We start from the raw sequence: 14042 nt of genomic DNA on the forward strand, positions 1-14042 counted from the left end.
TGGAAATACACAGGCAGAAGATGTTATTTGTTTGTGGGGACATTGCAGAGTCAAAAACAACAACTAAAGAAGCTGCAAGAAAGACTTGGCATTGAGAACTCTCTTACAGCTAATGATCATGGAAGAGGACATGAAACAGAAGGATCACAGCAAATGCAGAAGATGGTTGGAACATACCATGTAGCCAGAGCTTAGTGGGCTCAACAGAAATGGGAATGCTAAATGGAAGACAAAGTCACGGTGCCTTTCCTACAAAAGCAAGGACGATTCAGGCCGAAAATAGTAAAAAGCTTAAATGAAGAAAAGGTGCAAAGAGGCTTAACATGAAAATAGCTCAGTTACATATTTTTCCAGTCTGCTTGGGAAACAACAATGACAACAGCAAGGTGGACAGAATTCAGTGGAATCCCTTCTCCACCCAGTACATGTTAAATTCACCTTACTTGAAAATGCCAGGCAAGACTAAAAACAGAGACTGTGCAGGTGGCTTCTATGCCAAAGCTGTTATCTTGATGAAAAAATGTGAAAGGCTGAAGAATAAACATAAAAGAATAATTATTTCATAGACCTGTAAATGTAACAGAACATAGTCCTAGAGAAGAAATAAACAACTCTTAGATCAAAGGATTCATAGATCACCTTCACCGGAGGAATAAGCAGAAATTTATTAGTCCGCTTTTTCCTCTTTTTTTTTTTGAAGCCAGCACACAATAAGTATACAGCTTAATGTCAACTTAAATTATACCTACAGTTTTCTGACAGATTCATTTGCTTTTTCAGGTTTATGTCTTACACACTGACAGTTTCTAATCAATAGGACACAATTCCCTTTGAGAGTTATTAAAATATACCTTGCATTTAAATGCAATAAAAAGCATGACTGAACATGCCTCTGTTCCTCATAACACATAAATACCACATCTGGTCCATAAAAAACATGCATTATACAGAGGTTGTATGAATGCCAGATACATATTATTACATGGAACTGTTTTATCCATCTAGTCTAATTTCCAGATGTTTTATTACTTGTAGACAAGAGTATTGTCAAAACTGTTGCTAGAAGTCCATTTATTTCAAGAGGGCAAGGGATAGGGATAGCAAGTTAAGCTACAGGAAATGTCTGCCACACAGTTAATAGTAAGTCATGTGACTGAATCATCAATGCTATCATGTTGAAAGAGACGCACTTAAAAATTCAATATCAGACTAAAATTTCAGGAGACCGCATTTTAAATATACGCTTATTCTTCCAGCAGTAAATGACTCACAATTGCAGGTAATATTTACAAAAAACAGATCAAGCAACTAATGGAAATGAAATGGAAACCATTAGTACAAAAGGTACTGGTAACTATAATCAGTTCCAAAAACTTACTGAGCAGCTGGCTAAAGATTCAGATATTGAAAACTAATCCCCTTTAATTCCCCCAATTTTGAATTGGGTTGTGCTCTTCCCCCCCCCCCCCACCAAGTCTTTTCTCAATCTTTTCTCTGCAAGGAACAGAAATGTGTTTTCAAACATTATTTGAAATGAAATTGACAGTTCTGAAGGAACCACATGCCATATGAAGAGCTTGTTTGGATCAGCGACAGGAGGTTTCTAATGAATGCAATAGCAAGATCTAGGAGTGCTGTGTGAAAAAAGGCACAGTATTAAGTAGAGGAGGGGATGAAAAGGCACATGGTAGGTGAGTGCACAAAGGAATGGAAAAGCTGCAGGCATGATGCCATAAAAATGGTGCTTCGCCAAAACGTCAACAGACAGGGCTAAGATTTAGGTTGGGCACAGCAATGTAGAAATGATGAAGCAATTTTAAGAATGGCATTAGAAAGCAGACACTAATATAAGTGTCAGACAATAACCACTAGTTTTCCTAGTGATTTAAGTACGTTTGATTAAACAAAGGATTTGGTTAAGTGAAGCACATGCTATACAGAGATCTGAAAACTATCAAACGAATATACACAGATATTTAGAGTATCAGTGTGACATTTCTGATTTTGCTACAAAAAAAACTTAAGACAACTATACTAAATTTACTTCGTGATCCTATTCAAAATGGCACCACTAGTTAATCTTGTAACTTCAGTTTCTAAGAAGTAACAGTAACCTCTGGCTCTTTTCTGCCATGCAGCATTTCCTATATAGTCACTGGAAATCAGAAGCTCCTCTCCTCAATTCATTGTGGGTCCTGATTCAAATTACATACTACCCCTCACACGATAGCTTCCTTTTTCACAAAACTCTGAGCAGGAGCACAGCCATTAAAAAAAAAAAAAAAAAACTCGATGCTAACATAGAAGGAGATATTCCTAACCGTGACCCAGAGAAACCTGGAGGCTACAGTCGGGAATTCTAAGGTACTCCTCTCAGTTGTATGATTCCTTTCACTACCTCTCTTCAGATTTACTGAACATCAATGTTAAAAACAGGTTTACACTATGCCTCCTAAAAACTTAGAAAACATTTCCAAATTGTTTATCGAAATAGATTATAGCTGGGATCTTAACATTAATTTCAGACCTATGAATACCATGACCTCATTGCTTGTATTTGTCTAAAACCCAACACTGACTCTGAACATGCGCTGGACTCATGATTTCATGACTGGACTCAAAAATGGGAAAACATTTAACATCCTGTCCATGAGAAATATGACAGTTAGTCCACGTAGATCTCCAGAGATCAGTTCAGGATGATCAGCAATAACATACGCTACTCCTCAGGTTAAAGCTCATCCTACCGCAGGCGCTAGCCCTCTTTTCTAAGGGAAGCCCCAGAGAATGCATTATTTGACCAGCATTTTAGCAGGCCTCAGGTTTAGTGTACAGTCAACACAAGACCATGACATCTAGAATTACAGAATGCAAGTCACTTAGCACAGGCCTGATCACTCTTGCATGATTTTTCTCTATCTCTTTCCAACTCTTTGTTCTTTAATAGTAAATGGAAAGCAATCTGGGCAGAGAGCATGTCTGATTCTGCTTATACGACGGATTGCTCAGTGGGGACAGGGCAGGTAGGAATATCTCGTGTACAAACACCAAGAAGAGACACTGCACTGTTTCTGTGCTGTAAACTTAAGTGAATTGTTCCTTTTTTGGATCCTACAAAAAAGAACTGGTTAAATTCATCTGGAGACTCTTGTGGCTCCTGCTCAGAGCAAAAGCAACAATTCAGCCTATGCTGCTGAATATTCTGTCACCTCTAGGGATCAAATCTGTCACTTAGAATATGTCTGTACAGTATCTAATAGAGAGGAATTAAACTTGACTGTGACTACAGCAATATTGGCATGTAATGTAAGAATTCAAAACAAGCATCTTGTTACAAACATTACAGACTTACACCTTTATGCTCAAAATGGATTTTTCTTCCCAAAGCAAAAAAACATAAGGACTATAGATACTAACAGTAGTGTTTATGTTAGGAGGTCTCCAAATACTTTGCAAAAGAGACACAGCTTTTCAGTTATGATGTGCTAGCCAAAGACATACTAACCAAGTCACAGAGACGGAACAACCCCAAGCTAAAGCAGAACAGCTGCAAATGACATAGCAGGTAAAACTGGCCTCATCCTCACAGTCTTTACATTAATGCATTCACCTGTGTCCCACTATCAATTTTTATTGAAAACATCTGCAAGCTCTCACTGCAAAACTCTATTGTTTTTAATAACACTTTTCATTCTCTTGGACAAAATAGTATCCTCAAAGTTTGCCCCTCCGGGGATTTTTCAACATATTGTTACCCATATTACTGTCTAAAACACAGGGTTATTCCTTTTGCAGTTCTCATGAAAACCCAGGAAAAAAGGATACAAATTGATTTTTCTGGACTAGAAGATGTGTCTGCTTTGAATATACTCTGGGTCCTGTTTGCATATATGCTGTAATCCTAACACATGTTCTTATTTCATTTTATAAGGACCAGTGGAAGAGTTTGTATCCACTGGTTTCTTTACTGCTCCATAAAGCATGCCTCTTCTGTAATCAAAGTTTCTGATAAAAATGAAATGAGCCTAAGGAGCCTAATTCCTACCTCCTTCCTCCATATCCCCCCCATTCACTCCATTCTGCATTAAGGAGTCTGTATTTGACATTGCTGAACAAGGGTTTTGATTATTTTCTTCGTAACAGACTATGCTGCATGCAGTCATTTCTGCTTTTTCGGATCACAGTCCTGTTTTAAAGTAACAGAGAATCAATAACAATTTGCCAGCACTAAACAAGATCTAGTTCAGCAAAGCACTAGAACGCATTAGTTGTGGGCAACGCTTTCTGAGACTTTGGACATACAAATACCAAATAGGTATCACAACACAAGCAAGTGTCACAAATAACATGTTTTGAGAGCATCTCTGCCTTTTACCTTTTGCTAACCCCTTTCTTGTTAGGTGATCTGACTGCTCGGGAGCCAGGACTTGACTCATGGGACTTTACCTCATTGAAAAGCCTGGAGCATAGAGTGACACAAGACACTGTCTTTTGATCTCCCCTCCCCCTACAATATCTACTTCCCTTCCAGGACCACATGAACATAGCCATAGCTCTGTGCTGTTGCCATGTCAGCCCTTTTCACACCCTACCTGCCCCGGCGCACTGAGACACAGTCAAAATAGAGCTGCAGGATCTCTCTGTCCAGCTGTGGGAGCAGGCTTGGGTGCAGGGCAGAAGGAAGAGACAAAGCATGGCAAGGTAGCATAGAGCAGCTGGACCTAGTGAAGGGTATCAGAGCAGGACAGAAGACAGTATCATTACAGTACTGTGCCTAACAACTTTGATATCACATACATTTGCCTCTTTCATCAGTATATATATTTAATTTAACTACAGTGTATTACATAGATCTACTCTAGCTGGTGCTCAGTAACAGCAGCATTTGTTATAGAGCATTGGCAGGAAGGCACTTCTGGAGGTCTCTAGTCCTCTCCTCTGCTCAGAGTATACTCAGATCAACACCAAATCAGGGGTCAGCCATGGTTTTGTCTAGCCAAGCCTTGAAACCTCCGTCAATGGAGATACTATGGCCTCTCTAGATAACTTGTTCCAGGGCTGTGCAAAAGAAGTTATCAGCCTGTACTGATGCACAGGGTTATTCCACTCCAGGCACACTTCTCATTGCAGTTCAAGAGATTTGTTAGTTCAGTCCTTAAGTTTCTCAAAGTCCCTCTGACCTGAAGCTCTACCTTTATGCTTGTCAGCCACTCCCCTAATTTAGTATTGTCCACAAACTGGACAATACTCACAAGAGACCGTATCTGCTGCACATGCCTGCATAACCCTCCCTAGAGAACTGGGACTCCACTTGAAACCTGTGGGGGAGGGGGGTGGTGTGTGTGGTGTGTGTTCACTGGGGACATAAAATACAGTAATTTAGGAGAAAGATCAAAACTTTTCTAAGGCCTTGGCAATTGAATTCAAGCTTTACATTTACAAGCTTAACATTTTCAGTAATACAGAAGAGGGAGACCGAAGCAAAGCAAGGCCCAGCCAAAGCCTGAGAAAAAGTTTTGTTTCTTTCCTCTGTAAATGTAGCTGTTTTATCCTTTTTGCTATGGGAAAATTCTTTTAATGTCCTTACACTTACAGAGTATGGGCTTACTCCAACATGTTGAATTTCGCTCCATCTCAGAAGCTGCAACAATTACACAATTAACTAGTATCCAGCCATCTGTAATTAGTAAGTCTGAGTGTTGCTTCTCATAATACAAGTAATCATGAACTAGGCATCTGATCTGAATGGATATCTGCACACTGAAAAATGCAGTAATATTTGTTTATTTTGCCATATACATGTGTTTATTTTGCCATATACACACACAGCAAAGAGGAACTCCACAACGAAACCATGCACACAGAACCCAGGAGCAGTTCCTAGTCAGCTAGCAAAAGATGCAAACAAGACTAATTGCTATTTTCATCACACTGTAGACCCACTTTCAGGGTATGGTTCTCAGGAATGAGTGCCCAGCACTGATTTAGTGAGAGCACAGCGCCACCTGCTGCTGAAGACAAGGCTTCAGTAGGGAAGAAAAGTTTTTGCCATCTTTCCCAGTAACAGCGTTACTTCTAATTAAAACAAACAAACAAATAAACAAACAAACGAAGCAAAAAACCCTCTCTGTACAGACCTCATCCTCTTTAATTATTAAAGCATTCTTCCAACATATATATAACTTGCAAGTGCTCTATGCTTCGGATGCCATGTGGAAACTGCTAAGCAAATTTCTGGGCCATTTCAGCTATTCTATCACGTTCATATTCAATGCTGACAAGGCACTTCCCTAGAAAACATCTTAGAGCTTGCATGCACAGACGTTTTAGTGTAGCACATATCAAGTGATTTAGAAGGATCTGTGTCCACAATACATAATTTCTTACAATGATGTAACACATAAGTGAATGACACACTCTAACCAGGATAAATTTATCTTCAAAGCAATAAATAGCGGTTACGTTTGTGTGGTTGTGCCTTTGCTTCGTAATACATTAGCAGTTGACCAGGTGCTTTCCTGTGGTGCATCTCTGCCTGATTCGTCACTCTGCTTAGGTGGATGTGCTCTACTATCTTGAGCTCTTGGAAGCCAGGTGTCACCTTTTTGGCTAACTGCTGCTGTCACCCAGGTTTTGTCCATTTCCATGCTCACAGCCCAGGAGAGAGTACATCTAAGCAGCAAACTCAGCACCTGACCTATGCGCTGTGCTGCTTGTCATGTTGTCAGCCAGAGCTGTGCTGGGACTCTGGAGTCCATCTCCCCCAGGAAACAGCAAAGAGGCAGGATGCCCTGAATGCAAAACATCAGACCACTTTTGAGGAAATTACTGTCTTGCGCTGCTATCAAAGCTATCTTGCATGGACTAGTGGTCTTCTCTGAGTCTCCTCTCCTCATCTGAGTTGCACTCTCTCTCTACCTATACAAATAGGCTCTTACATGATTAGAAGTCTTGCACTAGAAGACCTTTTAATACCTCAGAGCTCCATGATTGAGGGAACGTATATGGAGGAAGTCAGGAGCTAGTTACAGAAAGAGGTATGAGGCTGGAGGCTGTAGTACAGAATTGTGAAGGAGCTTGCCCAGAAGACAGTTATGGAGAACAACTGAAGCTATTTTTAAGAAGAACTTTGTTTAGTAGGCGGCCAGAATTGCTTGAATGTTTGGGCTGGAGTAGTAAAAGACCTGGGCATCTCTAGAGACAGGGTCCTAGAGAGGTAAGAAATTCTCCTTCTGCTTGAATAGTCCTTATTCCTCTGTGTTCAAAATGGCAACCTGTTTGCTGATTGCCCTTTACAATCCAGCACAGCCCTACCCTATCCTGACCTGCCAAACTGTGTGAGTGGTGATGGACTGTCATCTGAGAGAGCAGCAGGAAACGATCAGGCATACATCACTGCTGAGTAACAGTCTACACAAGATCTCTGACTTGGTTCTGCCTTCTTTACCCTCTAATATCGCACTATGAATGATCACTGGAAACCAAAGGACCAGGGCTAATGAAACTACACACATTGGAGCAATCTATCTGGGAGCAGCAATTCTCCACCAGAACAGTAGAACAGCAGACTCCATCAGTCTGGAGTTCCCAAACCTGGAATTAGTGCCATTCCAAACCTCAGGATTCCCAGACAGTTGTGAAGCAAAAAGGGAAGGTCAAGAAAAGACCATGAGGTGTTTTATAGTCAGCCAAAAGCCCAGCAAACTAAAATGTTCCTGCATCTGGTAATGCTCTTTTTCCCAACATCTGTCTTTCACACCTTCTAGGGACTTAAATACTCCAGCCACAGACTTGACTCAGTACCAGAACTCTCTTCAGATTTTCTTGTATTCAAACACAGCAAACACTGAAACACTAATCTGTCTGTAAAACATAGCAAGGCCAGCTGCCTAAACCACAATTCCCTTTATAAAACAACATACATATATTACATATGCTGTGTCAACAATTTGCTTTATAGCTGGTTCACATACTTACATACACTAATCATGCTTCTGGCATATGCATCCATTCACAAACTGTCCTCGCTATTGTTGAAGCTGTTTTGGCCTGTGAGTTTTCTTCAAGTTACATCGGTTAAGCATCCTGTTTTGGTTAGTTCTCACTCCTAATCACTCCGTCAACATCAGTACTAGTGTTCTCAGTGTGTAGCTTACACACAGCTCCTATATAATCTTCCATTTTGAGATTGTTCCCAGCCAATAAACATACTTGAAGTCAGCCAGGCCTAAGCCCCATAGCTCATGCACTCTGATCGCACAGGATTTCCAGGCTTTTGGAGGTTTCCAGCCTTTTAGATCTAACAGATGCTTGGACACCCCCGATCTTAAAATGTCCTTAAAATCAATCTATACAAAGCTTCCAGGAGAAAACAGAAGATAAGTCCAGTGAAACCTGGACATATGATTGCCATGCAGAAGATTGTCTGAAAGCTAGGTGAGGAATTTACAGTGCAGCAAGTGACTCCATGCTAAAAGTTTATTCCATTTTCAAATTGCAGAAACTTTACAGCGTACTCCAAGTACTCCCTGCAGGGAGTTAATGCAAGCAGCTCCTTGTACTATGAAATTATGATCCTACCTTACTCCGCCACAACATTTCATCACAGGCAAGCCCTTCAGCTGACGTTTCAAGACAGGGTAGCTATTAGACATAAAGGTGCTATCCTTTGCAGACAAGCCCTAATAACTAACTCATGTAGCGGAACAGTTGAATGGCTTACAACCACTGAAAATATTTACTCAGAATTCAGGTCAACTCAGCGTTAGTTTAGAAATTTAGCTTAGCTTGGAAATACGACAAATTAAATATCCCCTGATTTCCAAATAATGGAAAAGTCACACTTCCTGCTAATTTTAATAATTTCTTTCAAAAATCAATGGACAGGCCTTTAACATACCCTAAAAATGTCTTCAAGAGACACCAATGTGCAATTGCCAATATGTAGTCAATTCACACCCTAGTTTATCAGGCCGTAAATTCCTCCTATGTTGACCAGACCACAGTGGCCACAAAACATTACTCAGTGATAATAATAAGGAGGCAGATAAGAAATAGTGACTTACTTCTCAAGTAAGAAGGGGATTGAACTGCAGACACCATATGGTAAATCCCTTTACACACTTGGAAATACCAGTGAGAGGAGACTAGGCACTTTGGAGTGACTGCTACAGCCACAGAAGAACTGGAAGCACTGAGAGCCAGATTCAGGTGTTGCAAACACCTTTACCACTTTCTCCCATAAAAGATATTTCTGTCTAGCATTATCCTGCCATTATGGTTAGCAAGATGAACCTTTAATATTCCTTAAAGTTTGAATCTCTTTTTCTTTTTTAACATAGAGTGTGTGTGGAGGCGGGGGGGGGGGGGGAATGGTGATGATCTGTACAGTTCTGCTGCAGAAGTCAAGCCTAGCTACCTTCATGCCATTTATGTCATATTTTATTTTTTATTTCATCAATCTTTTCCTTTTTTTGGACTTCCCAGAAGGAGTTATATTCTAACTCTAACACTTAATTTTTACCTTAGATAATTCAAAAGTCGTCTCTGATGGAAAAGGGGATGCAAGTTCCTTAAACCAATAGTGATTTTTCTTTGCAGTTTTTTAAATTTCCGCAGAAACAAAGTAGTACTTCTAGCACTCTTTTAGTAGACACGTATAAACTGTAATATTATCTAAGACTTTACAGGCATAGATTACAGGCACACTACCTGTTCTAAACAGGTTACAATCCAAACAAAAATCAATAAAGAGAAGCCTTTGAACAATAATCAAAATGCGCACCTCTCAGAAGCACAACATGAAACAGGTTAAGAATAAAGAGGTCTTATGATAGCTTTCCACATCCTGGACTTTGAGCTGATATTGGAGCTAAGCAATTTTTGAGGAACATCCTCACTGCTTCCCCAGACTGCCCTATGAATTAGAGACAAAGTCAGGAATTCTTCACAGATACTTCAACAACAGCATTTGCTAATAGTAGTACTCTCTGGAAGCATACCATCTCTATTATCATTAAAGATGGTCTTGACTATCACTTGAACAGCTCCAATATATCTGTCTACCTACCTATTTTAAAAAGAAAACAAACAAAAGAGAATAATTCTCTCCCCAATTAATTGTGCTATTTCTTCAGTCAACTATAACGAGTACCTAAAATAAGATGCATCTCTTACCTGAAATTTACTCCCATTGTCAAAGTCCCCCTGCACGAATGATGTTGAAATGTCTCAGATGAGGTGTTCTCTCCATCACTATTCCCAATTGTTATGGCCCGATTATTTCCACAGATAGCAGCAAAAGACTCCTTCCTTCCCAGACTCCTGTTTTATCCGTATTTATTCGCTTTACTGCATCTCATCTTGCCTCTCCTCCACTGCCAGCATCCACACACAGCTCTCTTAAAAAAAAAGCAAGTTAGAAACAACTATTGATTCCACAGAAGACAGAAAATTATTCAAGAACTAAATCTAACTATGCGTATTCTTCAGACTAAGGAAATGACTGCAACACAACTTGCCATTTACATTTTCTATTAGTAACTTCCACTAAGGAAGCCCTTATCCCAGATCCCTGCCATAGACTAAGAGGAAATAATAATACACCACATCAAATACCTTCCACTGATGTCCTTCACTAAGAACATAAGAAAGCACTTGTTCTGCCAGTGTATGCAGATATGTTACCATCACTGATAGCAGGGTTTGTGATTGTGCTGCCGAGGAAGCACATAGGGCATACTGCGCGTGTTACAAGTTTGTTTGGGCAGAGGGAAATGGAAGCTCCTTGGGTAGGCATGAGGTTCCTAAGAGACAAGGTAACAAAAACATGCTGTCCAGCCAGGGAGTCTTCCATTTCCTCACCTTAAATAATGCGTGTGGCTGTTCTCCCTGTACTCTTTTGAATAAAGGCTTTGTTTGGGGGACTAATTGATCTAAAGGAAACTGATTCACATTGACAACTGATTTATGTCATGCACATCATACTTTCTGACTGCTGTGTTACCTTTCTTTAAGGAACCGAAAGCTTCAACTGTTTGTATTTGGGATCCATTTAATCTTCCAGCTCTTTCCCTACCACTGAAGTACAGAGGAAAAGCACAGGCACTCATCAACTTGTGGCTGTCTAACCTCACACTCCATTTCATCTCTCTGCAGTTTCTTTACTGATGTTAAGTTTCCCCTTAATATATCTCCTGAATCCTCTAAACTTATTTTAAGAGCTTGTTATCTTGAATTGCACTACTGTCTTTTCATTTGATTCCTTGTGCACATGCTGAAAACAACTATAGCCCCAGCTCTGCAGTTTCTTCATAGCCACAGTTTGCTATGCTCAGTGGAAACCCCACTGAACTCAGCAGGCCTCTGAAGAGGCAGTCAGCTGCCATACAACGTACTGGAGGACTGCAGCCTGCAGTCAAATACTCTTCAGTTCTACACCTCCCTGCTAAACGTCTCTATTTCTTCTCTGTAAGCCTAAAACCAGTCACTAGATGTAGTATAAAACTGGGTTACATTACAGCACTTCAAACAAAATAGCATCTAATAATGCATATGCAAGACCAGATTGCTTATTGTTATTAAAGACACTGCAGGACTTTTTAGCCAGGTTTCCTCAGGAAATGAGGGTAACGCATTCATGTTTGTCTGCTCCACCTTTCATGCAATAACTTTTACATCCCAGTGGCCAATTTCAAGCAAAATTGGCATAGAGGTAGCTGCCTCAGAGATATTAGGTTCCTACAAGTTTCATCAGAATAGACAACTGAGTAAAACAAAGGCATATTCATGGCCTGTTCATGGCCGGCAAACTTACACAAAGAAAGACCGCTCGCTGTCTTTCTTAAATATCAGAAAATCCACCCAGAGAAGAAAACATGCAAAAATTGGCTACATTAGTTTTCTGTGCACAGAATAGCTTGTTCTAAGAGTGCCATTAATAAAGACATCTACTTAGCTGGTATAAAACATCCTTGCTCTCCTGAAGCTACAACCACAGAAGGCAAAAACATCCTTGCTCTGCTGAAGCTACAACCACAGGAAGTAAAACTAAAAGCAAAACTACAGGCAAAAAAAGCTCAGCACATCTAGAGCAACCAAGCCTTTGGGATGCTCAGGCTGCTTTAACACTTATCTGTAACCAGTAGGTCTTGTTTAGGAGATTACTGCCCCCACCAACTTCCAGAGAAGTCATCCTTGCCCTCTATTTCCCAAGCAGAGTTTACTTATCTCTCCAAAGTAAACATGTGCCAAGAAACACATGCAATAATCCAGATTTTCTAAATATACCTAAGAACACGAACAGAGGCAGGTGACCCAAACAGCTGAGTCAGCACAACTGAGGAGACAGTCGCATGAGACAAAGAGAAGGTATAACAAGCAACTCAAAACCTCTGCCACAACTTGAATAGAAATGTATAGCAATGGCCTTGGAGACTACCAGAAAAGACCACACTGTCATTTCCATCCACACTCATCTCACTGCATGTTGAGAGAGGACTTACACGCGTTACTACGTGTTGTGTGCGTGCTCAGTACCGTACAATAAGTAACTGCTTTTTACTTATAATATTGGGAGAGTAAATAACATTCTGCCAAGGATGAACCTCCATCAAACAGCTTAAGAATTCACTCCAGTTGCACAAATAGGCACAGCAAACCACAAATACAGGATGTTATGTGATTCATTTCCTTACACTGCAGTTTCAGTCTGAAAAGGCCTGGCATAGCCTCAGCCTTCCCCAATCCTTCTGTTTCTTCGCACTCCGTCGTGCCGTGTGTGCATGTGTGGGTGGGTGTGTGCGTCAGCAGGGAGATAGGTTCCCTGTGTGATCACACAAGTTTTATCAAAAGGGAGTGGGAGTGCATGTTTGGGACCGGCGTTGAGGTCACAGCTGTAGCAGTTTGGACCTACCTCCTCTTAAATTCCTATGGACCCCACTCTACCATTTTTCACTAAATGGCTTCAACAGTTTCCAAAGGGGGAGTTCTTGACAAATAGTAAGTAGCAGGTTCTTCTCGAAACTTGCAGAGTGACATAGCCCAAAAGAGGATGACGTACCCTGTATTTTTAAAAATAATTTAACAGCAGGGTATCTGCGCTCTTTGCAAACAGATGGAGCCTTCATTATGGAGAAGCTACTTTTTGTTTATTTGCAGTCCATTTCTGCTCTTCATGACTAGCGAGAACCTTCCATACACAGAGTGCAGCTGAGACAGTGGCGTCTCACTGAATCATCAGCTCCTCTGCAGTAACAGCATACAGGTAGGAACTCTTTTCTTGCTATTAGTTTAACTGGTGTAACCGGTGTATCAGCCTAAGCAACAGCGATGAAACTTCAGTGTATTCATTGACTGCTTAATTAGAGATGGCTAAAAGTCAGAATTTCCTTTCCACTGGAATTTCCAGCTTTCAAACATTTGATTTTCCATCTGAATACTTCATAACAATTTTCAAAAATTTACTCTGGGACCTGTCAAAACACCTAGTTTGCATAGAACTTGTAACACTTCATAGCAAGTCAGACTTTTTGCTTATTCACATTAGCAAATAACACAATTTGCAGAGACAGTCTTTTCAAGAGATAAGAAATTCTGTTAAGACTGGAACTATTTTGTTCAAACAAGCGATTGTTTAGATTTTCCTTGAAAAAGCTGTAATCCAAATCAAGACTTTTCTACACAAAAATTGATCAGAACGATTTCTGACACAGCAATGCTCCGTCAATACTCTTTTGATCAGTTTTACAAACAGGAGTCAGTGGTACGAGCCGTGACACGAGACGCAGCAAGCTCTTACAGGGCAGCACGCAGCGCAGTAAGGAGCCCAGCTGCCCCCTCGCAGCACGCCTGACCTTCCCCGCCGCCCTGGGTCCCCGCCAGAGGACGGCCACCGCCACAGCAGCCGTCCTGAGGGACGGCGGCTGCCTCTCTAGAGCGGGGCTCTCGAGCGGCGGGCGCGCGGCCGTTGGGGAGGCGGGCGCTCCTCAGGCGCGGCCGTCGAGCGGCGGGCGCGCGGCCGTTGGGGAGGCGGGCGCTCCTCA

The 14042-nt window shown here is 41.0% G+C and overlaps 1 long non-coding RNA gene across 1 annotated transcript; it reads right to left on the reverse strand.

Annotated features, from left to right (window-relative positions):
• Window positions 1–275: 275 nt before the first annotated feature.
• On the reverse strand, window positions 276–13175 carry LOC138064824 (uncharacterized). Its single transcript, XR_011138072.1, has 3 exons — window positions 12914–13175; window positions 10177–10400; window positions 276–530 (listed from the first exon to the last, which is right to left on the reverse strand). It is a non-coding gene; the product is annotated as an uncharacterized lncRNA (long non-coding RNA).
• Between the last annotated feature and the right edge of the window lie 867 nt (window positions 13176–14042).

This window comes from Struthio camelus, chromosome Z, assembly GCF_040807025.1.
Source record: "Struthio camelus isolate bStrCam1 chromosome Z, bStrCam1.hap1, whole genome shotgun sequence".
Lineage (NCBI taxonomy): Eukaryota > Metazoa > Chordata > Aves > Struthioniformes > Struthionidae > Struthio > Struthio camelus.